The sequence below is a fragment of the Vulpes lagopus genome, chromosome 12 (genome assembly GCF_018345385.1).
Source record: "Vulpes lagopus strain Blue_001 chromosome 12, ASM1834538v1, whole genome shotgun sequence".
Taxonomy (NCBI): domain Eukaryota; kingdom Metazoa; phylum Chordata; class Mammalia; order Carnivora; family Canidae; genus Vulpes; species Vulpes lagopus.
In genome coordinates, this window is record NC_054835.1 from 50,173,814 (window position 1) to 50,201,323 (window position 27,510).

Here is a 27,510-nt window from a genome sequence, read left to right on the forward strand (position 1 = left end):
ATCAGGCAATGTTTAAGGACATTTCTTTGTTGTCACAAGTAGGGTGGGGTTGCTACGAGGATCTAGCAGGTAGAAGTCAGGAATGCTACCAAATATTATACAAAGCACAGGACAACCCCTGACTGTAGAAAATTACCCGGCCCCAATGTTAATCGTGCTGAGATGGTGTTGCCCCCTCCTCTTACTAATTACCTCTTTGAGTCCTTGTATTCTTGGGCAGCCTTCTCATATTTGCATGACTCTGACTTGTTTCCATTTTTTTGTGAGATATATCCAGGTAAAAATGTAACCTCCGAAAGCTAGTTGATCCTTCAACAGATTCTGTGGCGGTTAAGTAGACAGGGTTCAAGCAGAATCTCCGAATGCCATTTTTACACGTTTTTCTTTTGTCCTTTTCAAGCTTTATTCATCTCTGGAGTTCTAGAAGATTTCACATTGATTATCCAAGCTGCCATTGTCAAAGTATAATTTCTAAATTGTGAAAAATATATAGTGAACATATATGCAGTACTTTTATGACTTGTTAATGAGGACAGCAAAGCTGGTTCATGGAAGAAATCAAGAGACTGAGGATTCATAGACACTGGAGCAAAAGCATTGGTATAAGAATGCTGGTTTGAATGCAAAACTGGTTAGTATACTTCAGGGCTATAGATAAACTGTTGGAGTTATTAGGTATATCTAAGATATAGATACAAATGACAATAGCAGGTGAGACAATTAGTGCTCTGGAATGATGGTTCCCACACGTAAACCTGCATTAGAATCACCTGGAGGGCTTGTGGAAGCCATTGCTGGCCTCAGCCTCAGTTTCTCATTCTGTGCTGCTCTGTGAAGGGGACCTCCTGTCAGGTCTAACGAGGATCTCAGGAGATGCCGCTGAACCTGGTGATTTAGGTGACACACTTTTGAGAGCCATTACTGTAATACGTCATGGAAAGAAATGCAGTTGACCTTCTCGCCTTATTTTAAGTTTTAGATGTTTTTCTCTTAACACCCATATAAGGAATTCCATAATTGAGAAAAAAGAGAGAGAGAGAAAATGGAATGTAGCTAGGATAAATTGTCCCGGGATAACCAAGTAACTCATGTATCTCAGTGACTTAACAAAAAGTGCTATTTTCACTGATTTTATATCCTATAAAGTTGGATGAAGCTCAGACTATGATCCTTCAGCAATGCCATCCAGAACATGTGGATTTTGAAGGCAGATGGGAGAACCAAGGATTCTAACATGGGCTTTTCACTAACCCCTAGACCAGAGGGGCACCTGTCCCATCGACACACGTCCCATTGGCCAGACTAACTGCAAAGGGGGCTGGGAAATGTGGGAAAACTCATGTGTATGTAGAGAGTACTTGATGTCCCTATTGCCTGTTTCATAAATATGAGTGTATAAACGTGTACCGGGGCAAACCAGAATGATCAAAGGACCCAAGGCATCTTTTTTTTTTTTTTTTTTTTTTACCCAAAGCATCTTCATCATGGCAATATTATTCTTACTAAAATTATATTTGGATATGTATATTTCACACTTAAGATTTTAGATTTCTAGAAGAGCAGTTAAGGGGTAGTGTCACCACAGAAAATGATGGGGTTGAGGTAGGGAAGATTCCAGTGTTTGAAATTGCTGTTAATGATAAAAAAATATATTTTGATAACAGTAGTAATCAGTTATATGGACACATATTTGTCGCCCCAAGTGAAATATACGTAAAGAGAGAGAACCCTTAATTATCTTAGTATGATGGTAGACTCTTTGATCTTGGGATGCAGCAAACTAGAGGCGTGGAGTTTGCTAAATGGACTTCTAACTCTTGCCCTGCCTCAAATTTCCTTTTGGGACTGCTGAACTGTTTTGCTTACCAAACATTCACTTGAGGATTACAAGGTGCCATACTCAAGGTGAGATGTATTATGGGATTCTTGAAGGCTTTCCCTTTTGACTAGCTGCTAGTTAGCCTCATAAATCACTTAGCTGCCTGATTCTCAGTTTACCTATCTATAAAATGGGTCTCCTGGGAATATTGTGAAAGTTAAATGAATATTTATACAATGTACCTGGAAATTCCTACCCTAACGGTTCCTTTGTTCTTCTTTCCCTAACATGGACTAGAAAAGCTATTATTGAGATCTTTGTTAGTTAGAGGATGACCAACCCTACAGACCCTCTGCCTGGGAGTGAGTGGGTTCCTGGGATCCTGGATTTCCACTTTTAAAACCCGGAATGTCCGGGGCAAACCGGAATGAGTTAGTCACCCTATTTAGTGGACCTTCTTGGAACCTGCCCCTGGCTTCGCCTGGGGGAATGCCTATACTTTAGATCTCTTTATGGGGAAAATAGTACCTGACTTTTAAGATGTCTCTTCTGTTCTTTTACAGGGGAGGAGCTTGATTAGGGATGGCCTAGCATTTATGTTGAACCATATTATTTTATTTTATTTTATTTTATTTTATTTTATTTTTTTTATTTTTTTTGGGGGGGAAACCGTATTATTTTAGACTAAGGCAACTTTCTGCCTTAAACCTTTAAAAACGTTGATTCTAGAAATTGGCTTGAATTAACTTTATCTGTTGTGATAATCTGATCTTTTAGCCCATTAAGGTTTGGTCAGCTGTGCCCTACACATCTAGGACTTTCCTAAGGTAGAGATTGGTAATTTGAGTGTGAGGAGTTGCTTTCCATGTTTATAGAGATCTGCTTGGTTGGACCGATGGTTTTTCTCAATGAGATCCAGGAGTCTCGGGTAATACCCAAACTATTTTTCTTTTCTTTTTTTTTTTTACCCAAACTATTTTTCTCCATGGTTCCTTACCATTAAATCCTGCTCTTTCTACCAGAGATGTCTCTCCTGCCTCTCTTCATCTTAGCTCACTGCTTGTTATGGGTACTCTTACTCACCTTGCCCCTGTGTATTTTATCACCAGTCACTTCAAATACGTCTCCTACGCTGCTGCCAAGTATCTTCCTACAAAACATCTATCATCATTCTCCTGCTTCAAGGTGGCTCCTGCAGCTTCCTCTTGGCCACCACAATAAAAGCCAGCTTCTTAGCTTGGAAGCCCTGCCTGACCTGCTTTATGGGCCACCCACATGGAGCCCTTTCACAATCCACACCCCTGCACATGCTGCTCCTCCCATTCTCCTTTTACAACATCCTCCTTTTCCTTTCCCTGCCTGGATATATACACCTGTCCTTTTGGACCTGGTTCAAATGTTCTCTTCCTTGTGAGAGACCTTGGTACCTTTCTGTCATGGTGGCTTCTTCCATTGAAGTCTGCAGCTTGGGGATTTAGAGTGAGGTTATGACTCCCTACTCAGACTCTGATTACCTTTGTGCACGACAACAAACATTTAAGGAAGGGCTCCCATTACTGAGCACTAATATAGGGTTTTTCCTGTCTTACCCCATTGACGTGTTTATCCCCCACCATGTTGGGTGGTATTTATCTGGAAAATGTTTGGCTCGCAGTAGGTGTTCTGCATGAATGCTTGAATAAATGAAGGAACCCAACTCAGGATTTTCATAGGGGAATCCTCTCTTTTAAAGTGTATCCATCCTTTGCTGGGGTCTTGCAATTTCAAGTATGGTCCCTGGACCTGCACCCCAGCAGCCTGGCATCATCAGAGAGCTCACTAGAAATGGCAGGATCTTCCATCTTACCCCAGATCTGCTGCACCAAATCTGTGTTCTACCAACATCCCCAGAAGATTGGTAGGCAAGTTAAGCTTGAGAAGTATTGTCCTAGGCTTGTGTCACCCTATGGCCCATTAGTATCTGTAACCCATTCACCCTCAATTTGGGGGGTTCTTATACAAAAAATTGGAGCTTTCTTCCTCCTTCTCTCCCTCTCTCCTCCGCTCCCGAATAACCGAATAACTGACTTCCTTCCTTCCTTCCTTCCTTCCTTCCTTCCTTCTTCCTTCCTCCTTCTTTCTTTCCTTAAATGCACATAGGATCTGCCCTAGACCTATTGAACCAGAATGCCAGGCAGGTTGAGCCACTGCCTTTTAAACAAATACCCCGGGACATTTCTATCACCCTGAAATCTGAGAACCACATCCTAGGGAATTTATTAACTATTTCATCGTCTCTGATTTCCCCCAAAGCTTTGGACTTAGCAGATCTGTCCTCATGGTTAGTGTCAACTCTGTTGAGGTCCATGTCTGTGGCCCTTTCTAGTTTCCCCATTGCTGTTAACAGAGTTGTTCTCCTGCTGTCCCCAGATCTGGCCCTGGCCTGCATCCCACTATTGGAAGAGTCCTTTACCTCGCATTGAGAAATGCACAGTGTCTCCGCGTTTCCCTTTCTAGTAATTGCCCCACTTCTCTGCCTGCGTCACTCCTTTCAAGTTCATAGAGTGTTGCCAGCGCCTTGGTTTTCTCCGTCGTCCCCGTGCCCGCTCATCTCTTGCCGTCTGGCTTCTTCCTCTGATACGTCACTGAAGCTCTTCTCACAAAAATCACTAGGGACTTCTTTATTTTCATATTCACTGACCTTTTGAGTACTTTAGAAAATCTCTTAGAGGTTCGCAATCCTGTAAAAAAAAAATCACGAATTATGGTTTTAACCTGCTTTGCTGGTGTGCAGAGCTGAGCATGAATGTCAGCCTCTAAGCCAGGGAGAAGTTGGACCCTACTCTCTCTTTACTTGCCAACCCCTGGGGTAAGAAAGCAGTCAGTCACTGAAGGTTTTTATACTTAAAAACACGTTTGACAAATTCAAGTTTAATGCAAAAAAAAAATTTTTGTTTTTAGCACAAAGCTAGTGATTTTAATTCCTGATTCATTACATTACCAAATTTCTTCAGATAAATCATTGCTAATATTAGTCTTACATTGCGTAGCATTCTGTAGTTGCTTTTGGCTACAATTTTCCCTTGTTTTATAGAATGAACCCATAATCAGAGCAACAAAACAAGCCATTATCTTCTCTTCAAGAAACTGTAAATTCAACCTTTAAACATCCAGTGGAAAGGGAAGTACTCAAAAGGACATAGAGTAAGAATGTACCACGCTGGACATCCTTCTTAAAAAAAAAAAAAAAAAAAAAAAAAAAGCACAGAAACTTTTCTCCCTCCTTCTGTCTCCCTCCTTTCCTTCTCTCTCTCTCTCTCTCTCTCTTTTTTTTACATATCCAGCAAGCAAACACATTCCAGGCAGTACATTATTAGGCTCTGGCAAGAGAAGAATGAAGCAGAGATGGCCCTTTGCCTTTACGATGCTAACGGTTTAGCGGTTTAGCGTGGGGCAGTCAATCTTGTCATCCCAGAAATAAAACAATTTGCTAAGTTTACAGGGAAGGGGAGAGGGTGCAATTGCTGTGGAGGGAGCATCAAAGATGGGGTGTGTGGAGAGCAAGCGGAGACTCAGCAGAGGAGGGATCTTGCTGGAGCTGAATCTTGAAAGGTGAACGGGTACCTCCAGTTGGAGCTGTTGCAGCACTAGGAGGGTGGATGCAAAGGGATTCAGGCACTGCGGCCCCATGAGCAGCACCCAGAGATCACCAGGCATCCTGGGGGGGGGGGTGTCTTGATGGAGGAGGTTGTACTGATGGAGGAAGTAGAGGGAGCAAGGGGAGCACAAGTCTGGAGGTTTTTTTTTTTTTTTTAAGATTTTATTTCTTCATGAGAGACACAGAGAGAGGCAGAGACATAGGCAGAGGGAGAAGCAGGCTCCCTGCGGGGAGCCCGATGCAGGATTCGATCCCAGGACCCCGGGGTCACAACCTGAGCGGAAAGTAGACACTCAAACACTGAGCCACCAGGGGCCCCCGCAAGTCTGGATTTTAATGTGGCCAGTGGGCATCTGTGACAACGAAGGGGACCACGGGTTGGAGAGACGCAATCCTGAAAGATGGGGTGTTTGTAGGGAAAAGAGCGCAAGACCTAGCCAAGGGGTGACAGACTGAGATTCTGTATGGAGAAGTCATTGGAGTCGTAGAAAGCTCGACAACTCCACAGGTGAGAGGGCCGGGGGGGGGGGGGAAGCATAGGCTGAAGACAATCTCAGGTCAAGTTCCCTTTGACTTGGGGGGGGGGGGCTGGAAGGGCTGGCTGCCCAGAGAAGGAGGAGGAAGGCCTCCCTGGTGCAGTTGTCAGACCCTTCCCAACTGGTCCTAAGAAAAGTCCTTTTCCTAGTAACAGAACTGGCGCATCCCTTACTCTTTGGCCTCCCGGAGTAACTCGGAGCAGATCTGCTGCCCTGGGGACCACAGCTCTTGCAGTGATGGGGGGGGGCCCTTGGGGCTCCCGGGGCGGGGGCAGGTGACAGCCTCCCTGTTGTGCCCTCGGCTCCCCAAGTGACACGGTTCCTCCGCTTACCTGCATCGCCAGCAGGGCCAGCAGCCCGTGGTCACGGCGAACCAGAAAGCCTGAGGGCCGTCAGCGGCTGCCCCCTTGTCTTGCTCCCGTCCTCCTTCTGCAGACAGCTCTTTGCTTCCAGAGTTTTGCAGCCGACGCTGCGTGAGCTGTTGGGTCAACGAGCCCGACGGGTGCAAGAGGCGGCTCGGGGGCCGCTGAATAGTCTCGCTTTGTGTGGAGGCATGTTTTCCTGACTGTTTATGGTGCTCGACAGGGTGCTTTTTGTTCTGGGGAGAGCTGCTTTGGGGAAAGCAGGCTGCTGAGCGGGGCGCCGGGCCCCCCTGGCCTCTGGGGCTCTCTCCAAGGCCCTCCCGGGGACTGGATGCAGCTCCCGCAGGCGCCCCGGCCCAGCGGAGGTCACCCGAGGCCTCTGCGTCCTTGTCCCCAGCCCTAACTCCGATAGAGAGGGGAGGACAAACTGCCGTCCAGCTCCCCAGCCTCCTAGGAGTCAGGAAGGGGCCCAGGCCAGCAGCAAGATTCCATTTTAATCGGTGATCACGCATTACACACACACACACACACACACACACACAGAAAACAAAGCAGCTGTGTACCTACCACTTTCCAGAACTTTCCCTCCACGGTTGGCAGTCAGCTTGCTTTTCTTTTTGCAGAAAACACGATGTCGGTTGTCGTCGGAATGTAGAAGGGGTAGAAGTCTGGAAAAGGAGGCAGTTTGGACAGGAAGGTGAAATTAGTAAGGTTTTCAGCTCGCGTTTGGGATGAATCACACCCTTTGGGGATTGGAACGTGCAAGTGCAAGCGTAACGCTCGTTTCCCTCTGGGGCTCTCGTGCTTTCCCTCACACGCCTGGGCACACACCCCGCAGGATCCCTAACAGGCAGGCTTTGAGTACCAGGGGCCAGAGAGGTCCCGGAGGCCTCGGCCTCAGCAGGCAGGGAGCAGGTTAGCATCTCCTCCGGCGGGGCATGGACTCTGGTCAGCTGACGGGGGTGGCAAGCACATTCCAGCAGTGAAGGGAGGCTTGGCTGGTCTTTGTGGGTTCCAGAACATGCAGTTCTTCCATAAAATGACGGGAGAACACAGTGTGCTATTGAGTGCTGCTGGATCTGTATGGAGCCATCTACTTCCCGCCACCACCCCCCCCCCAAAAGGGTCAGGACAAAGGTGGTTTACTTGGGGTGAATTCTAGACCAGCAGTCTAAAGCATTTTAGGTTGGAATCCAATATCTGCCCCATATTATTTTTATGGCTTTGGTTAACATTTCTCAACTACTCTGAACCACAGTTTCGTCTTCTTCGTGTCTATCTGCCATGGATGGTTTTGCCCTGTGTACGTGGCCCTGCACGGTCGAGTCCTGATTTCTGGGCCCTTCCAGAACTGTTGTCCTTCATGCCACCTGGCCGTCCACTTAGACTGTCCTGGTGTCCTGCAAGCTTCCCCACCTCTGTGCGTTTTTGCTTCCTGCTTTCCTTCCCCTTGCCCTTAGCCTGCTCTTTTCTCCATATCTGCCTTTAGGAAGTCATGTCTATAAGAATTAGCTCGAGAGATATTTCATGGGTAGAGTTTTCCCTTATATCCAGGAGTACATGTGGAACAACATACAGAAGCAATTATAAGATGTCTGGGATTCCCTTTAAAGAAGTAGGGGCGGGGGCATAGATGAAGCAAAACTGGTCAACAATTGATAATTTTTAAAGAAGAGTGATAGGCACATAGGGGCTCATTGGATTGTTCTCCTTTGTGTACGTTTAAAATTTCTTATAATAAAGGGCAAAAAAAAAAAAAAAAGCTTTCTTAATTACCCATCCCAGAGGTGTTCTCTCTCGCACATGTGTGAAGCTTCCTTGTGGTAGTTTCTTTTGACATCTGCTTCCTGTTATGGGGGTTGATGAGTTAGTAGAGCTCAGTAGTTAGACAGCAGGCACTCTGATTTGCCCAGGGCACTCTTGGAATACTCCTTTGTCCCTCATTCCATCTGGTTTAGCATTTATCCCAGGTTTTTATTTTTATTTTTATTTATTTTTTAAACAGAGTCTCATTATCTCATAGTTGCATTAAACCAAGCCAGGATGGGTTTGAGAGACTACCACTCTCTAATTCCGGCTTCTGCTGTGATCTCTAGCAGAGTGCGAGCTGCGAGCTGCTTGCAGCAAGCAGAATTGGACGTTAGTGCCAGGATGCATCCAAAAGATGACCAGCAATGACTTCTCTCTTGTTTCCTTGCTTGTCCCAGAGGGCTTGCCGACTAATAAATCCAAGTGGTCAGAGTTGGCTAGCAGCTTCCAGGCTTAGATGGTGGGAGAAGAACTGGATACCACTGTGGCCCAAGCTGTGTTCCACGAGACACAGTGTTAGAGGCTCCATGGCTTAGAAACTGACTTAAAGGATGCGAACCCTTGCCAAGAAAAATAATTCTGCTTATGTCATTTCATAATGTACATTTTGCTTTAGTGCACGTGTGTGTGTGTGTGTGTGTGTGTGTGTTGAGAAAGAAATTCATTTTGAAAATAGCTTTCAGTAAGTTTGGGTTGTAGAGGTTCACCACTGTAATGAAACCAATCCATTGATCAATTAGATCAATAAATTTAAATAGGATAAATAGTTTAAATAGGATCCCTGGGTGGCTCAGCGGTTGAGTGCCTGCCTTCGGCCCAGGGCGTGATCCTGAGGTCCCGGGATCGAGTCCCACATCGGGCTCCCGGTGCATGGAGCCTGCTTCTCCCTCTGCCTGTGTCTCTGCCTCTCTCTCTCTCTCTGTGTCTCTCATGAATAAATAAATAAAATCTTTAAAAATAAATAAATAAAATAGTTTAAATAATATTTAAACTATTGTGTAATTTTTATTACTTTTCCTACCGCCTCTTACTCACAAAAGTGTCCCTGTTTAAATGATAAAGTGTGGGCTCAGTTTACTTAATAGTCAAGAAAATGAACTCTGAAGGTAGACTTTTGGCTCCCAAGTCCTAGCTCTGGGGCATGTGAACTGTTTCCCCTTTGGTCTGTTTCTTCATCTGTAAAATGGGGATAATAATGGTTGGTTATATTTTCATGAAGATAAATGAGTTATTACGTGTACCATATTTAACATAACGTTTTCCCTATTTTAAACACTGACTACTTGTTCTGTTTTTATTTGGGTTCCTTTTTTATCTTCTCTACCAGGTTATATGCCCATTTAGGAGGGGAAAAGGTTTCTTTATTTTTAAAGACTTCTACTGGGCATGACACATAATAACTCCTTGATGATATTTGTTGGTTGACTGAATAAATGAAGGAATGATTGGCAGCTGTTTTGAACGACTGGAGCCAGTGGGAGTGGTTAGAGTTGCAATCTGTGTATATGAAATTGAGCTACATCTAGGCAGGAATTCCTGGTTCATCTAGACCTTGTTGAGACCCCAGATGGGCTAACTGAACTGACTACTGCAAACACAAAGTCTTACATAAAATGATGTTTCTATGTTCTATAAATCTATAGGCAATCGCCTGCCCACTTATCTCCCTGAGCTGGTCATCCTACTGGACCCCATCCTATGCTTCTGGTTGGTGCTTTACTTGAAACTGGGTATCATTTAGCCAGTTATTTGCTCATCTTGCATATCTGGCAGGGTAAAGGGATCTCAATAAGGCAAAGAATATGGGGTTAAGTAAAGGAAGAGTTACCATATATGATAAACATATGTAGGAAGAGACTAGAAAATGTTAGTATCTGCGTTTTAAGATTTCTCAGGGAGAAATCCTGAACTGGTGTTATATATCATGTTTAAAAGTATCCAGTTGGTCTGCTCTGCAGGCATAGCCACTTGGTACTTTGGGGTTGATGCATGTTAGGAAATGGGCCATCTGTAGCCAGGAAGGCTTAAGATGGCCAAGGGGGAAGAGGTGGGAGGAAAGGAGGTTGTATGGAGCTCTGAAATGCCATTGTGGTGAGTTTCCTTTCATTGTGTATTGGTTGGTTCTTCTAGAGAAAGGCTCTGGACTGAGTCCCTTTCCATTTTCACTGCTGCTGGGGTGAGCATTAAACAGTGGTTTTACGCTTGGCCTGTTTGATGAGACAACTAGGAACATCCTAGAAATACTATATAATCAAAATATTACTATGTACGTTTCTGTATATAACAACATGACTCAAATCTTGGTTGCTTGTCCAATCATTTTCCCTGAAGCTTTAGATCTAAATAGACCCTTGTTTGCTGAATTTCTTTACTGGGATGGTCCCTCAACCTCACTCTACTCCAACCCAAGCCCATCCATTCTTGGCTTCTCAAATTTGCTTCTTCCGTGTGCTTGTTCCCAGTTGGTACCTACTGTTTCTGCTAGGAAGATCTTTTTAATGTAATTCGATTTTCCTCCTCTCCATCAGTACTGTCACTGATCATGCCCAGGCTCCTCCCTCCTCCTACTTGGATCTCTGCCATAGGCTTTCAGTAAGTTTTCCCGCCTCCATTCTTGCTCCCCATCTTGCTTCCCTCTCTGTTGGCCCTCGGGAGGAGTAAAGAAGTCAGTAATTCAGCAACCAGTTACAGGCCAATCACTCTCTTCTCAGGGCTGAGGATAAAAGAGTGAACTAATCACTGTTTCTTCTGTCACAGAGCTTATTTTCCAGACCAACAAAGCCATGTACCCAGACAGATGACTAACATGTTTATAAACTGTATGATATCATAAAGGAAACCAACAAGGATTTGAGATGGAGGATAGCAAGGTGGACATGCTTTGCATGCTGTGGACAAGCGAGGCTCCCTTTGCTGATGACATTTAAGCTGAGATAAAAAGGATAAAAAGGATCTAGAAGGGCAATAACTCTAGTGGGGGAAAAAATGTTTTGGGCAGAAAAGACAGTATGTGCACAGACCCTGGGATGTGCAAGAGCTTGGTGGGATCAAAGAACCAAAAAACTAGACGAGAATGATTAATGTGCAGATCCATCAAAGAAGAGCGATTTGAGATAAGAGCAGAGAAATGGGGGAATCACATGACACAAGGCCTTGAAGGCCACAGTAGGAGTGCATTTTAAGTTTGATGGTGAACTACTGAGGAATTCAAAGTACAGGTACAGTTTTACCCAATTTACATTTCACTCCTCCTCTTGCCCTTGTGGGGCATAGGTCAGAGGAGGATGAAAGGCGAAATGTGGTGACAAGGTAGGAGGCTGTTGCAGGAGCCCAGGTAAGATGTGATGTAGTGTAGACCAAGGTGTTAGCAAGAGCGATGGAGAAATGTGGGCAGATTTGGAATATCTTTGGAAGGTAAAGTCCATGGGGTCTTCTATGGGATTAGACACTAGGACAAAAGAACGGGAGGAGATTCAGGATGGTTGGTCTGAACAACTGAATGGAGGGGAGGTCACCTGTTGAGATGACGAAGAGATTCTGACCATTCTCTTTTTCTCTTTCACCTTGAAGGATTCCTGCTTAGATTGGGCCCATCTAAACAATCCAGGTAATCGCCCTATATTAGTGTTTTTGGCCTTAGAAACACACGCAAAGTTCCTTTTGCTGTGTAAGGTAACGTCTTCCCAAGTTCTGGATGTGGACTTCTCTGGAGGGTGGCGTTATTCTGTCTACTACAGAGGTTGAGTAAAATGGGAAGAATATCCAGAGAGATGGTTAGGACCTGGACAGTGCTTTCTCAGGGGCATGATGGCAGGAAAGAGCCATATCATGGTGCGTTGGGCGATGAAGGAGAAGTTAGGAAGTAGAAACAACACCGTATGTGGGCAACTCTGTAGAGAACTGGAATCAGGACTGGAGGGGATGTGGAGTGGAGTGAAGCGTTGTTTAGGGCAGATACAAGAGCATAGCTGTTCACTGGGGGGAATAAACCTGCAAGAGTAGCACGATGGGGATACAGGGTCGTATCATCAGGGAGAGAACTCCTGAAGCCTTGGAATCCTTCCAAGGGTGGATCCAGAGCCCAGTGGAGCAGTTGGCCTTTGATGGGAGGGACGTGCCAACCTTTGTGTAGAAAGGAGAAAGGGAACTTTCTGACACTGTGACGAGAGATGAGTGAGGTCCCATCTCATACCTTCCATTTCTTCAAATACGAAGCAGGGTTATCATCTGAAACAGCTGTGATCATTCCAGCTGGTGGCCTCACACCCTTCACCGGCCCTCTCTGCTTATCTCTGTCTCCATTTCTGGGTACTTGGCTTAGGATTGCACACTGTAGCCTCACCCATTCCTTAGAAACCTCTGGACACACCACACCTCTCTGCTTTTGACTTCTTGTTTGCTCACTTCTTTTACTGGAATATCTCGCCTCTTCTAACTTTCCCTTACCCCTGCTACTCCTGCCTGCAGTGCTCCACCTCTAGTGCTCCACCTCTAGTGCCACTCCCACCTGCGGTGCTCCACCTCTGGCGCCACTCCCACCTGCAGCTCTCCAGCAACCAGCCTTGAGACGCACCCTCACCCGGGTTAGTTAGCTGTGCAGTTGCACTCAGAGCTCCCTGCTTTCACTACTATTACTCCTAATAGAATTGTGTGTTGTATATCTGTGATCTGTACTAAAATGTGAATTTGTTGAGGGCAGGAGGCATGTATCTTCCATCTTTGTATCCATAGCACCTAGCACCGTGCTTGTGTGTCTAAAAAACTCAATAAGGGGTGCCTGGGTGGCTCAGTTGACATCAGTGTTCTCTGATATCAGCCGAGGTCATGATCTTGGGTCCTGGGATCGAGCCCTGTGTGGGGCTCCATGCCGGTCAGAGTAGCCTGCTTTCCTGTCTCCTTCTGCCCCTATCCCTGCTCTTTCTCTCTCAAATAAATAAATAAAATCTTCAAATAAATAAATAAATAGCTCAATAAATAAGCTCAATAAGCTCAATAAATAAATAAATAAGCTCAACTGTTTGTTGAACTTAACAGTATCACAGCAGGTATATCAAGCAAATATTAGAGTGGGATGGAAAAAAAAATCCATCTATTCAGTGTACATGACCCGTTATTGTACTTCTCATTGACCTGTTTTGACTATTTTGCCCACAATCCACAGCCAAATCCCAGCAGGCCATGCATTCCAAGTCCCTGCTTTCATTCTGGATCATCCTGTAGGCTTTGCAGTCCTCTGGAGAAAGATTATAGCCCTAGTCACTTCTGTGTCACCATTACCTGGCAGGAAAACCTGTAGAAGGCATTTCAATGTGTCCATTATTTTGTATGATTTTAGGGTGATGGCTTTCTCTAGAAGCTGTAGTATCTGGCCGGTCTTCCTTTCCGGAGCATGTCCTTCTCTTCTTCAAACAGTCTTTCGAGAGAACTATTCTGATACAACCATGACTTTAAGTTCCTTACCTGTGTCGGAGGCCGGTGGTGTTCTAAGTGGATTGATTTCAAAGTTCTGTGAAACCGGGTGACTTAGCATATCAGTCGTCAACTTGTTCTTTGTAAAGAGCCAAACACGTTTCACATGCGCTTCTAAGGCCTATTAGCTATGCAATTGGTCACTTCACCATCAGGAATAAATACATATATTTCTAAGCAGTATTTGTAGTGGTTCGAATGGAATCTTGTGCAACTGAGAAAAGATCTACAAAGATGCGATTAATGTCTGCGAAAATGTTCATGGTGAAATGCTAAGGGATGGAAACAATGTTAAAAATTGCACACACCGGTGTGGTCTTAATTTTATGAGAAAATGCTGTATCTATGTAAGTATATACTTATAGATCTATCTGTGTACGAAAATGACCACAAAGTAGTGCCCCAAAATATTAGCAACAGTGTGGCCTGGGCAGTGGAATTTGAGTCATTTCAATTTTCTTCTTCATAGCTTTCCTTATTTTCTATTCCAGTAAATAAGGAATTTTCTATTCCTTATTTTCTATTCCTTATTTTATTTTCCAGTAAATATTGTCTACTTTTGAACTTAGAAAATCCATGGTACTTGTTTTAAGGAGTAATTTATTATTCTTTAAGCATCAGTGGTAAGACATCTTTTAAAATTTCCTTTTATTTTTTCTTTTGGCCAACGATGAAGAGAGAAAAAAAAAAAAAACAGGGAGTTGAGTTTTGATTTCTTTTTTCTTTCAGTCAAGAGAGCTAGAAAATGAAGGTTAACGAGTGCACATGCTTATTGATCCAGGAGAGTATTTGGAGATGACTTTAAAGTGTAAAAATATGACCAGGGCTCCAGAGATTTGCAGTGAGTACCTGCTCAGATCTGTGTGGTTTCCCCAACCTCAGGCAGATGTTCCAGCTTCTGTTAGAAGGGCCTCCCGTCTACCCTGGTATGTGTGATTGCAGCAAGATTTTCTGAAAGCAACTTCATTCCCAAGACCAAAATAGTCCAGTGAGTCACTTGGATACATCCTGAATCAAAGATTTAAAAACCAAAGCCTGCAAATGGTCCTAATGCCTTAGCTCAGAGAGAACATCAGTGAAGTTTGGTTTTCAGGCCACCAAGGTGGTTATTTTCAAGACAGAGTAGCATTAGAATGAAGAGAGATGGCTCCTTATGGGCCAGGACAACCTGGTGTGGTGTGCTGTAACATGCTATTTTACTTATTTTTAATTTTTTAAAAAGATTTTATGTATTTATTCATGAGAGACACACAGAGAGAGAGAGAGAGAGAGAGAGAGAGAGACAGGCAGAGACACAGGTAGAGGGAGAAGCAGGCTCCCTCTGGGGAGCCTGATATGGAACTTGATCCCAGGATCCTGGGATCATGACTTGAGCCACCAGGTACCCTGTTTTTAATTTTTTAAAAAAGACTTTGTTTATTTATTTGAGAGAGAAAGAGAGAGTGAGAATACGCAAGCTGGGGGGAGGGAGGGGCAGAGGAACAAGCAGACTCCTGCTGGGCCTGAAGCCCGATGCGGGCCTCGATCCTAGGACCCCGCGATCATGACCTGAGCTGAAGGCAGATGCTTAACCCACTGAGCCACCCAGGCACCCCTATGCTATTTTATTTTAATTTCATTTCTATCCTCTGTGATGCTGGGCACAGTGTAAGGCCCGTGCAGGTGCTGCGGAGGGGAGAGCAGAGCCGAGGATTAGGAAGCACCTGGGTTTGCCAACATTGCCCCTCTTCACACCCCTTGCCTTGCTTTATTCATTAACATGTCCTCTTTCATTCTCCAAAGTGCCTCATTTGGGATGATCATTTTATAGGGTCACTCTGTCACCGAGGTGGCCAAGTCAAATCTGGATTCTGTGATTTCATCTCTGCACAGCAGTTGTCCGCCTGGCAAAAATTTAAGCGCCACACCCAAGGGCACATGCTTTTTAATGCTCCATGCCCCTCCCTATCCTGCAGCGACTGCAGTAGATGCCTTTGTATTCGGCCTTTTCAGACAGATCAATGCAACTGTTGAAGGAACCCTAGAGGATTAAAGCTCTGGACTGGGGAGCTCTTTCTATGCCCACAGCTGTCCCAGATGGTGGTAATACTTCTAGGGCTCTGAACGCTGCGTTTGGGGCCAGTGGGATAAAATCCTGAGACCAGGTTGACACTGACAAGCTGCCTTGACATTTGCTCTTTGGTTTTTCCTAAACCACTGATCTTCTTCTTCTTTCATGGCAGTGTGCACTTCTGCTCCCTTTATTTCTTCGGAGACTCCCGCTAGGTCCCCCTTTTCTTTAGAAGAATGAGAGTTTAAAGACAGCATGTCTAATTCGAAGAAGATTTAGTGCCCCTTAATTGTCCTAGAAGCCTGAAGTCAGGCTCAAGAAGGACTCAGATTGAGACAGACGTTTGTATTCTGACAAAGGCCATGCCGTTCTCTGATTTCTGCCCTAGGAGCAGGGATGTAATAAATGAGATTGGGGAAACTCTTGCATTTCTGAATTGGGCTCTAAGTTCCTGGAAACCTCTTGTGCTCTGCAAATTTAAGGTGCAGGAGAAATGAAGATGACTGAAGATCCTCTCCCTGGAGAATTATGCGTTTGCACACACGGAGACATTTTGCTTATAATTTCAGAGGATTTATGTGGCCCGATCTACTCTATGGATTGTAGGCTCATGTGGCCGTACAGCTGGTTTCCTCCCCAATACCCACATTCCACACAGCCCCCTTCCTTGAGACTCCTATAAACCCTACATGCTTTAGGTGTCTCACCCTCCTCCATGTGATGGTGTGCTTGAGAGGAGACCCTGACCCCCCCAGCCCCAGGAGTGGAGGTGGTGGGGAGGATGGTTGGAATGAGCCAATCAAGGTGGCCCCATGTCCTTTGCCAGAGATCGGTTCTGGCATGGGTGTGTGAGATGTTGCTGACAAATACGGCAGGAGTGTAATTCTGCCGGGGAGCTCGCTGTCAAAATTTGATCACTCTTAAAATGAAAACCATGCAGTGGGATGGAGAGAGCTATCTTGACACTCTTTTAGGTGTGTTATGGGACTGAGCAAAGGAGAGAGAACAAAAAGAACCCTGGGGGGATGGATTGGAATTGGCCATATTGGTATGAATTCATGATTTCTAAAATACGCACCTGGATGTGCATATGTATGTTCATGTGCAGATGTGCACGTATGTGCATTTTTAATGTCTGGGTATAGATGTACATAACATGCATGTATTTTCCACCTCTGATTGGTGAAAGGGCCAAGAAGAAATGATACTCAGGTAACAGTGAACACACCTAGTACTCAGATCTCAACACCATTGCCTGCTCTGAAAGGAAAAAAGGCTCTTTGCAGAAGTTCAAGGGATGGGGCATGGGGTCAAGGTGATGCTAGTGCTCTAATAAGCTAGTGCCCTAACTGTGCTGGTGCCCTAACTAAGCTAATGCTCTAAATATGCCTGTGCCCTAACTGTGTTAGTGCTCTAACCAACCTAGTGCCCTAAGTATGCTAGTGCTCTAACTTAAACTATTGCCTGAGCCTTTGGCAGGCCATTTCACAATTCAGTTAAACTGGCTGCTTTTGTAAAATGAGGTTCGTGATCAAACTAGTTGACTCCTTGGTCATAAGGTTTATTGTTGCACCTCCTTTGACATAAATCGGTCCCTTGGTCTGCAACAATATTGTATGGGATACATGCTGGTAGGCGAGGCATTCTTAGGTCCTTGGACAGTGTGCTTGCAGAGAAGGCGAACCCATATTTGGAGTAGGTGGGCAGGCTTGAATTCCAGGAAACATGAATTAGCTATCTCCTTCTCTCCTCCGGGGTGGAAGTGGCCTGTTAGAATCGACCTTCCGCCAAAGGGCTGGCTGATAGCCTTGAAGGCGCTATAGGGATTGGCATCCATCTCTGCTGTGGGTTGGTTGGAGATTTAGCAGTGGCGATGCTGGGCCATTGGTAAGAGGAAGCCCATACTGTTGGACCCATGCACCATCCATCCCTGCCACCTGAGCCATGCCATTCCTGGGTGCATTTTGTCAGCACTGGAGTAGCTGAGAAGGGGAAGCTAGCTAACGTCCACGGGGGGGGACGTGCATTCTTCCAAGAGTAGCTCAAGCATCATTGGATCTCTGGTTCGTATGGCCTGAGGGGCGGGGCAGATTGTACCACTCACTGCCTACACTGCTGCTGAGCCCTCCTCTGCTTTGGCTCACGTTTCTGCTGCATGTTTCTGTGTGGACTCTGACCACAGAGCTCAAAATAGAGGCTTGTGTGCAAGAGACTCGTTTGTGACTGTGATCTCAGTAAGTGGTATGGACAGTGCAGCTGAGACAGGGAAGGAGGGAAAGCCAGTGCAGCCGTCATTGCTCAGGGCCACTGCATCGGACCTTCTAAGAGCCTTGTGAAGTCTGTCTCAGAACTGTGTGCCCATGGGACGAAAGGGGTTATTCATCAGTTCCTGTCCCCCATTGTTCACTGATCACAGGTGGCCCCACACGCTTTGACCCCAGGTTCTGCATGTCTGCAAGCCCAGCAGATTCCAGCAGCCAGAGCACTCTGAGAATAGGAATCCAGAGATGGAAGAGGCACCTGGTGCAGCTAGAGACCGGGCACTGTCAGGTTGCATCTGTCTGGAAGCTGGCCAGAACCCGGGCTGTGTTGGAAACCCCGATCAGGGAAGGGAGTGGGAGGTGGGGTAGAGAGAAATTGGGAGTGGTGTACAAGAGTTGTCCCCTGCACACACTGTGTTGCAAATGGTTGAGTGAGGACAATCCAGGATTTGAGCAAAACACACCTTGCTCAACTCTTTCCTAGCTGTGATACCTTGGAGTATTTACCTGACCGTTCTAAAGTTCAGTTTCCCATCTGTGCAATGAGGAAAACAACTCATTTTGCATTCAAGAGGGTTAGCAGAGGGTGGTTTCTGTTGAATTCCTTGCTTTGGGCCTGGAATAAATTCAGTGACCTGCCACCTGACCGTCTGGAGCAGTAGATGCACAGATAACTTTCTAGTCTTATGTGTGGAAGGGGAGGGAAGGAGGTGGGAGGTGAGAGATGAGTATATAGGAAGAAGTTATTGGGCCAAAACGCAGGCAGAAGAGCTCTTAGTAGTCAGAGGACCACATGTGTGCCCTGCCCAGGTGGCAGGAGTAGCGCGGCCAGAGGAAGAGTCAAGACCAAGGTTAGGTGTATTCGAGGAAAGAGAAAGGACTTCTGTTCGACTGTCTCATAGTTACTTCTTGGAGGTGGAAGTAGTAGTACAACTGGGGTAGGCTCTTGAATGCCAGCTTGAGTAATTTGAATTATACTTGGCTGGCAGTTAGGAAGGAGGCGTAGACAAACTTCCTCAAAGATTGGGAATTAACCCGGGGCGCCTGTGTGGCTCAGTCGATTCAGGTGTCTGCGTTTGGCTCAGGTCATGATCCTGGGGTCCTGGGATCGAGCCCCCAGCTCAGTGGAGAGTCTGCTTCTCTCTCTCCCTCCACCCCTCCCCCCAGTTTGAGTGTTCTCTCTTTCTATCTCTCAAATAAATAAATTGAATCTTAAAAAAAAAAAAAAAAAAAGATTGGGAATTAACCATAGGGAACCAGAGGGGCCATCTGGCTTTCTCCGGTCCCTACTTCCCGGCTCATTTAGGCCATGTAGGAAGTAACCATTGCCCTGTCCTTCCTGCAGCCTGTGGGAATCTGGCAGTGTAGCTTGATCATTCCAGAAGAGACATCCTAGAGGCTGGGGATGGATGGGAGCAGGGGGCTAGCTCTAATTAATGTCTTACTTGCAGGGCATGGCTCAGGGCTGACGCATAGCGGGTCCTGAGTATTTGGGGCAGAGGATGAATGAATGAGAGCTCTGTGTGTTTATCGCTTCAGTTCCCTTTTTGGTGGCATCACGAGCTTCTGTGGCCCCTTGGGTAAGACCTTCACCCCTGTTGTGGCAGCACCAGCAGGGAGGCATCGGTTGGCCTGCTCCCCAGCTGCCCCAGAGGACAGTTTTCTTAAACTCTGAGTATCAAGACTGCGGGAAGGGTTTCGAGCCGAGATACGTGTTGAATGCATGTGTCTCCGTTTTTCTCCCAAGGTCAGAGCACGCTGTGTTTCGGCTTGTACTGGTAAAAGTGGTGTAGTTCACTGAAAAATAATGTGGCCGTGTAAATACTCAGAGGGAGCGTGTGTTACCAGTGATGACAGCCTCTGCCAGGACATCCAGAGCAGGTTGCCTTCCGTGCGCCAAGAGAGCTCACCCCATAGCCAGGGCTATTTATTTTATATGGAAAAAGGGGCTCGGCCCCAGTTAAGGGCCTACTTTTTTCCAGCCAGTCTCAAGCATAACAGAATTTCAGGACCACCGTAGAATTTGAACGGTTTCTTGGAGCTTTATGGAACAGGGTTTTGTTTTTGTTGTTGTTTTTAATGTAACAGGTTTTGACTTCACCGTGGTACTATTTGGGGAGCTAAGCCCAGGAAACGTGCTTTTGCTTTCTATAACGTGGCTTTGGCTGCACACACGCTTGGCTGTTTGCTCTGCCCCCGGTACAGGAGGCTTTGGAGACTTAACCTGATATCCCCAGGTTCAATGCTTTCTTATTTGTTTATCAAATTTCAGAAACACAGAGTTTTTAAAAGACAGCCCAGCCTTCACGGGGCTTGTATTCTTGAAAGCTAAGCATTCTAAAGAGCTTAGTATCATTTCCCAGAATTTTGCATTTCTCCTGTCTGCTCCTTCGTGCTCTTTCACTTTCGTTCCCCCAGCATGTGGAGCACCGTGGCAGCTCCTCCTGTTGGCCGTGGCTCCCTCTGCGCCCCTCCTCTTTGTCATGGGACATTCCGTTCTTCCCACCAGCCCCAACCTGTTTGCAACTTGGCACACACGGAGAGCAGGACTCATTGCACAGCCTTATTACCCCCTGGGACGGTCCTAGTTTCAGCTCTTCGCGGAGCAAAGCTTTTGGCCCAACAGCTTCTGGATATGGAGACAATCAAGAGAAGTAGTAACACATTTAACTGCGGAGAGCATAGTCTTTGGCACAGAAGGAGGAGGCACAGGTTCCTTTTATACGAAGTGTATGATTCCGTTTATACGAAGTGTCAAGAATAGGAACCTGTACGGGGACAGAAGTTAGGCTAGTGGTTGCCGTGGACCAGAAGGAGGGATGATACTGGGAGGAAAGGAAACCGTGATGGCTAATGGGCATGATGTTTCTCTTGTGGGTGATGAAAATGTCATGAAATTGGTCGTGGCGATGGTTGCACAACTCTGCGAGTCTGCTAGAAGCCATTGAACTGTACAATCTGAATAGATGAAGTGTGTGTGTGTGTGTGTGTGTGTGTGTGTAATTCTATCTCAATAAAGCTGTTGTAATGACATTTGGAGGGCAAAGGCAGTGTCGTGGCTCAGATTTTTTTAGACCTTGGGGTTTGCAACTCTGGAGATGAAGAATTGCAGCTCTTTAAGTCGCCAACCCTCTGAATTTTCTGGAAGAATGAAATGCTCATCACATGCATGTGGGACCTCTGAGACTCATGGATAGTTCTCGAGCTGAGGACCACCTCTGACTCGTGTGTTTCCGCATTTTATGATGACCACCTCTGGACTGGAGGAGGTTCTCAGAGGAAAGAGGGAAGCTTTAGGTCACACCTACTTGAGCTTGACATAGTTAAGTTGCCTTCTGGAATCTTCCCGTATGTTTCTCATTAGCTACTTCCTCAGGAGCTTATATACTGCGAGAGTGTGTGGTAAAGTTTCATTGGAAACTACAGGAACTCCTCTGCTGACCTATTCTGGCTGTTTCTAATGTTTCTTGGCTCCGTGCTCCCGAGGACCCCATGGGAAATCTTGGCAGAACACCCTGTTTTACGTGAATACGGAATGCCTCTCTCAACTTCCCTTCACATTGAATTTTCTCTTTGTTGTCACTTTTTTATGCCCGTCGTTCTTCTTGTCCTCAAGAGACACCCTCTGCTCCTTCCTCTGGGCCCAGGCTTCTCCACTGTGCCATTGAGCCCACTCTGCCCATCGGGAATCTGGCCCCATTGCTTCTGTCCACATCTCTGGCCTCTTTGTCCCTTTCCCCGTTGGCTTCTCTTCTCAGCTGGACAGCTGAGAATTTTCCCGTCCTACTTAGAAAAACCCCCAATTCCAAAACTTTCCTTAGATTCTTGTTTCTTCCTCAATGTGCTCTGTGCCTTTTTTCCCCCCAAAGATAACTTTTTTTTTTTTGCCAAGTATCTGTGTATTTTCCTGTTTTCTTTGATGTGTCCTTGTGATGAAGAGATTGAGGTTACAGAGTTGGGCGTCCTGTGCTCACACGGTGGAAGGCACATTTTCCTAATGGTGTCCCCAGGCATTGTGCTAGAGGCCCAAGTGGACTGTCATTCTGGTTACATGGCCAGATGCAGTGTGAGTGTGCTTTGGTGTAAGGCCTCATTGGTTTATTTGTTAGGTGCTGGAGGAGGACGGGGCCATTTCCTGGAGAAGAAGTATGATAGTAAGCTAGAAGTTCTATCTTTTCAGAAAAATGGCCCCAAGATAGTCATTGGGATGTATTTGGTTTTGTGCATTTATTTTATTTTGAGTGTTAAGGCTTCTGGAGTCATCAGATTGGAGAGTCTCAGTGACCCTGAGTGTTCAGCCCAGCCCAGGACAGGTGAACCTTCGGGTAAAATGGGAGAAACATCAGGCTGAGATTACCATCAGAATCAGCCAATCAAGGAATCCATTAATTGACTGAGAGAGCTAGCCCCCCTCCTTCTTTGTATTGAGAGGGGAGGGTCACCACACAGCCCAAGTGTCACCAAGACAACATTTTGCAAACAGAAGCCATAGTGATGAGTTTCAAAAAGTCATTTGACCGTTACCCTCCTGCTGGAGTAATTGATGTCAGGGAGGCGATAGGCTTATCAATTTTATCAGAACCCCCTTAGGGAAGGGGTGCTGGTTTACAGACATACCACAGAGCTATCACGCGGTAGAGAACTTTATGACATCATGTATGAAACTGATAGAGTGCTCCTCCAAATACCAGAGCTCCATTTAATGAGGAAATCAGCTAGTTTTATTGATGGGATGTTTTCCATCTTCGAATCAGGGGAACGAAAGTCCAGAAAGGTTCAGTGAGATATCTTGGACAAAGTTCATGGCTCTTCCATCGAGTTTTGATCTCCTGATAGTCCTTAGGTCATGTCGCATTAGTTGCCGGTAAATAGCTTTACAACCTGAGTTTGTTATCAAGAGAAGTCCGGGCAGGGGGGTAGGAAGCCTGCACGGGGGATTGAACTGAGAATTTTACTTTTGGATCTCAGATTTTATATATAGCCTGGACACAAGTCAACAATAATCCTCCTACGAGCCAGTGGAAATAGACCTGTGATGAAAAGTCATTGCAACCAAAGGACTAAATACTATTATATGATATGGGAAGGCCGACTGACTGCTCACATCCATAAAGCTCCATGTATCCATAAAGCTCCATGTATCCATAAAGCCTTGAAATGGAGGAAGTGATACTTATCCCATGCATTTGTACTGATCATTAAATTAAGAGTTTATGTGCAAAGCTGAGCACCATGCCTTGTATGTAATAAATTCTCAATAAATATTAGGTGCTTTTATTATTCTCATGAGCAGCTACTTGTTCATTAGAAAGCACCTGCCAAGAACAGCAGCGTAGGCTGACCTGGCCATTTTCAGCATCCATTTACCCAACACCTTTTTGCCTGTTGGCACTGTATATATTGCTTACCTTGCGTCATTCCACCAAGGTAGATACCAGTATTCCCATTTTAAGGATGAGGTTTGGATTAATACCTTCTCAAGGTTTTACAGCTAATGAGCACCATGATTGGTCCCTTCCCACTAGGCCTCCTTTTGACAGGGTCACGTGGAGTTATTTTCCAACTGAACCATATATAACTTGGTCGGACAAGCGTTTGCCCCAGTCCTTGAGGCTGCTTTCCAATAATAAAGGCTTGTGAGAATTGCCATCAGTAATATTCAGTTGAAGTCAAACCCATAGGAATCTCGGACTCAACGCAAGTTTTATAAAATTAGTGTATCCAGGGATCATTTTACATCATCTCCTCATATTTTTGGTGAGCCGGGAAAGCCAACTTAGGGAAATTGTATAGGTAACAGCGTGTATGAGACATCACAGAGCGTGTTTAAATTTACACGCTTGACTCACATTTCTGATCACATAGGAAGGTGGAACATTCCTTTGGTGCAGTAAAGAATTTATGCACTTTTTTTGGTGCTGAGTCTTGGAGATTAACTGATTTACATGTTTCAAGGTGACTGCCTGGAACAATTTCTAGACTTATTACCCAAGACTAGAGAACTCCACTGCTTTTGACACCCAGAGTTATAGCACTGCCTGAAGCAATACTTGTTAATTATGGGGACAATGCTTTATCCAGGAGTAAAAAACAAAAAACAAAAAACAAAAAAAACAGAGGGCCCAACTCTTTCTCCAGGACTGTGGAATTTTGCCTTCAGCGTCCCACAGGATCTGAAATAGTTAGTATTGAAGTACAATAGATTTGCATAAAGCACTCTGCTTTGAAATTAAGTTGTTTGCTTTAGCAAATTAGCATTCTTTCCTCAAAAAATCATATTTGCATGGGATGGTTTTCTCTCTGGAGCTGTTGCTTGGTCTTTGTTTCTCAATTGAGCATCATGAACCTCTAGCCTGGAGTGTCATCAGTGGGAGGTGCAGTAAAGCCACGCGAGTACGTGGCAGACCAAAAGGCAGAGCCCACCTCGGTCTTTTGCCAGGCTGTGGTTTGCAAAACACAACTCTCAGAACTATCCAGCCTCCCTGGAAAGAAGGTAACTAGATATTGCAGAAACAACCAACATGCAGAGGATTGTATTGAGTTTTTGCCGGCAGGAGGATAGGAGTGTCCAGGTGAAGAAGAATCCTGCCATAGTTTTTGTTTGTTTTAATTTAAACTCAATTAATTAATATATAGTGTATTATTAATTTCAGAGGTAGAGGTCATGATTCATCAGTGTTTTATAATGCCAGTGCTGAGCACATCATGCGCCCTCCTTAATGTCCATCACCCAGTTACCGCATCCCCCCACCACCCCACCCCGCCCCGCCATAGTTTCTTGGCATTGCTTTGGCCATGGTTTCTTTATATTCTTGTTTCTTGTTGGCAGGGGGCATAAGGGATTCCAGAATATGCCACAGGCCTGGAGAAAGTGTCACATTTCTTAGTTTTCCTCTGAGATGTCATCGAGTTAGAAAGAACTCTAAGTCAGCATCTACTCCTTTGTTGAGTGAAGGGCATCCACCGAGGAGGAGGATGGCTCCATTTATCCACTCCCATTTCTTCTAGTTTGCAGTTAACTTCTCAGTTGTGCTTGTTTTGCCCCTTTTTATCATCAGGTTAAGACCTTCATCTTGGCCATTTTCAGCATCCATTTATCCATTTATCATCAGGTTAAGACCTTCTAGGGGCACCTGGGTGGCTCAGTCTGTTAAGGATCTGCTTTCAGCTCAGGTCAAGATTTTGGCATTAGATTCCCTGCTCAGCAGGGAGCCTGTTTCTCCTTCTCCCTCTGCTGCTCCCCCTGCTTGTGCGCTCCTGCTCTCTTTCTCTCTCAAAGAAATAAATAAAATCTTAAAAAAAAAAAAAGACCTTTTAGGTGTTTCTATCACCAGTGGCATTGTAGGATGCTTTGGAAGGTCAGTGACTGAAGCAGTTGAGAAGGAAATGAAAGGAGTGAAAAGAAAGGGTAAAATAAAGGAAAAGGGGAAAAGAGAAATACATTTGGTAGAAGAGTATAGCAGCATGAGTGTGATAGGAGAGATATAGGATAAGTTTTGAAAGAGAATTTGATAAAATTCAGTATCCATTTCTTTTTTTAAAAAATCTTTTATTTATGTATTTATTTGAGAGAGAGAGAGAGAGAGAGAGAGAGAGAGAGAACATGAGTGTGAGAGGGGAGGGGCAAAGGGAGAGGAGAGAGATTCCTTTTTTTAAAAATTTTTATTTATTTATGATAGTCACACAGAGAAAGAGAGAGAGGCAGAGACATAGGCAGAGGGAGAAGCAGGCTCCATGCACCGGGAGCCCGACGTGGGATTCGATCCTGGGTCTCCAGGATCGCGCCCTGGGCCAAAGGCAGGCGCCAAACCGCTGCGCCACCCAGGGATCCCGAGAGATTCCTTTTTTAAAAAAATTCAATTAGCCGACATATAGGACATCATTAGTTTCAGATGTAGTGTTCAATAATTTATCAGTTGCATGTAACACCCAGTCTCATCCCATCACGCGCCCTCCTTAATGCCCATCACCCGGTTACCCCATCCCCCCCACTTCCCCTCCAGCAACCCTCAGTTCATTTCATAGAGTTAAGAGTCTCTCATGGTTTGTTTCCCTCTCTGATTTCTTCCCATTCAGTTTTTCCTCCCTTCCCCTATGATCCTCTGCACTGTTTCTTCTATTCCACATGAGTAAAACCATATGATAATTGTCTTTCTCTGACTGACGTATTTCTCTCAGCATAATACCCTCCAGTTCCATCCACATCGATGTAAATGGTAAGACTGCATCCTTTCTGATGGCTGGGTAATATTTCTTTGTGTATGATACGCTACCTCATCTTTATCCATTCATCTGTCGACAGACGTCCCGGCTCCTTCCACAGTTTGGCTCCTGTGGACATTGCTGCTATGAACGTTGGGGCGTGAGCCCCTTCAGATCACTACATTTGTATCTTTGGGGTAAATACCTAGTAGTGCAATTGCTGGGTTGTAGGGTAGCTCTGTTTTTAACTTCTTGAGGAACCTCCACATTGTTCTCCAGAGTGGCTGCACAAGCTTGCATTCCCCCCAACACCATAAGAGAGTTCCCCTTTCAAGGAGAGAGAATATTTTTTTTTTATTTTATTTATTCATTCATGAGAGATACAGAGAGAGAGAGAGAGAGAGAGAGGCAGAGACACAGGCAGAGGGACAAGCAGGCTCCACGCAGGAAGCCTGACGCAGGACTCAGTCCCGGGACTCTAGGGTCATGCCCTGGGCCGAAGGCAGGCGTTAAAACACTGAGCCACCCAGGGATCCCCCAAGGAGAGAGAATCTTAAGCAGACTCTGCGCTTAGTGAAGAGCCTGATGCGGAGCTTGATTCCACAACCCTGAGATCAGGTCCTGAGCCAAAAACCACGAGTCTGACACCCAATCGACTGAGCCACCCAGGCATCCATCCATGTCCATTTCTAATGATTCACTGTGTTAGCTTCTTGTAGCTACTGCAACAAATCTGTGCAGGCTTGGTTGCTGGAAACAATAGAAATGTGTTCTGTCATTGAAGGCCAAAAGTCCGAATCAAGGTGTGGGTAGGTCAGCCTCCTTCCAGAGGCTCTGGGAGAGAATCCTTTCCTTGCCTCATGTAACCTCTGGGAGCTGCCACATTCTTTGGCATTCTGCAGACTCTGGCTCCCTTATTCCAGGCTCTGCCTCCGTCTTCTCTGGCTGAATCTAACCTCCCTTTCATCTTGGTTATAAGGGCACTTCTGATGGCATGTAGGGCCCAGCTGGATAATCCAGCATAATCTCCTTATCACAAGATCCTTAATTTAATCACATCTGCAAAATTGTTACTATGGTAACTTTCGCAGGTGCCAAGGATTAGGATATGGGCACATCTTGGAAGCCATTATTAGCCTGCTTCACCCACTAAAATGTGAACGGTTATATACTTCTTCTACCAAACTGAATCTAAACTCAGCATAATTCTTTTAAGATGGAAGGCTAGAAAGTTTTCTTTTTCTTTTCTTTTTATGAATTGTGTAAATTTTATTTTAAAGTACACTCCACACCCAGTGTGGAGCTCGAATTTGCAACCCTGAGATCAGGAGTCACATACTCCACTGACTGAGCCAGCCAGGCGCC

The 27,510-nt window shown here is 45.4% G+C and overlaps 1 protein-coding gene and 1 long non-coding RNA gene across 4 annotated transcripts in view; one reads left to right on the forward strand and one right to left on the reverse strand.

Annotated features, from left to right (window-relative positions):
* The window catches only part of MAP2K6 (mitogen-activated protein kinase kinase 6), a 121,634-nt gene that overhangs the window by 37,514 nt on the left and 56,610 nt on the right, over nt 1–27,510 (forward strand). The window lies entirely within an intron of this gene.
* LOC121473315 lies at nt 199–7,002 on the reverse strand. 2 transcript variants are annotated; one of them, XR_005983139.1, is made up of 4 exons: nt 6,922–7,002; nt 4,272–4,539; nt 771–885; nt 199–420 (listed from the first exon to the last, which is right to left on the reverse strand). It is a non-coding gene; the product is annotated as an uncharacterized LOC121473315 (long non-coding RNA). The 2 variants fall into 2 exon arrangements; XR_005983138.1 differs by lacking the exon at nt 6,922–7,002 and adding an exon at nt 6,325–6,455.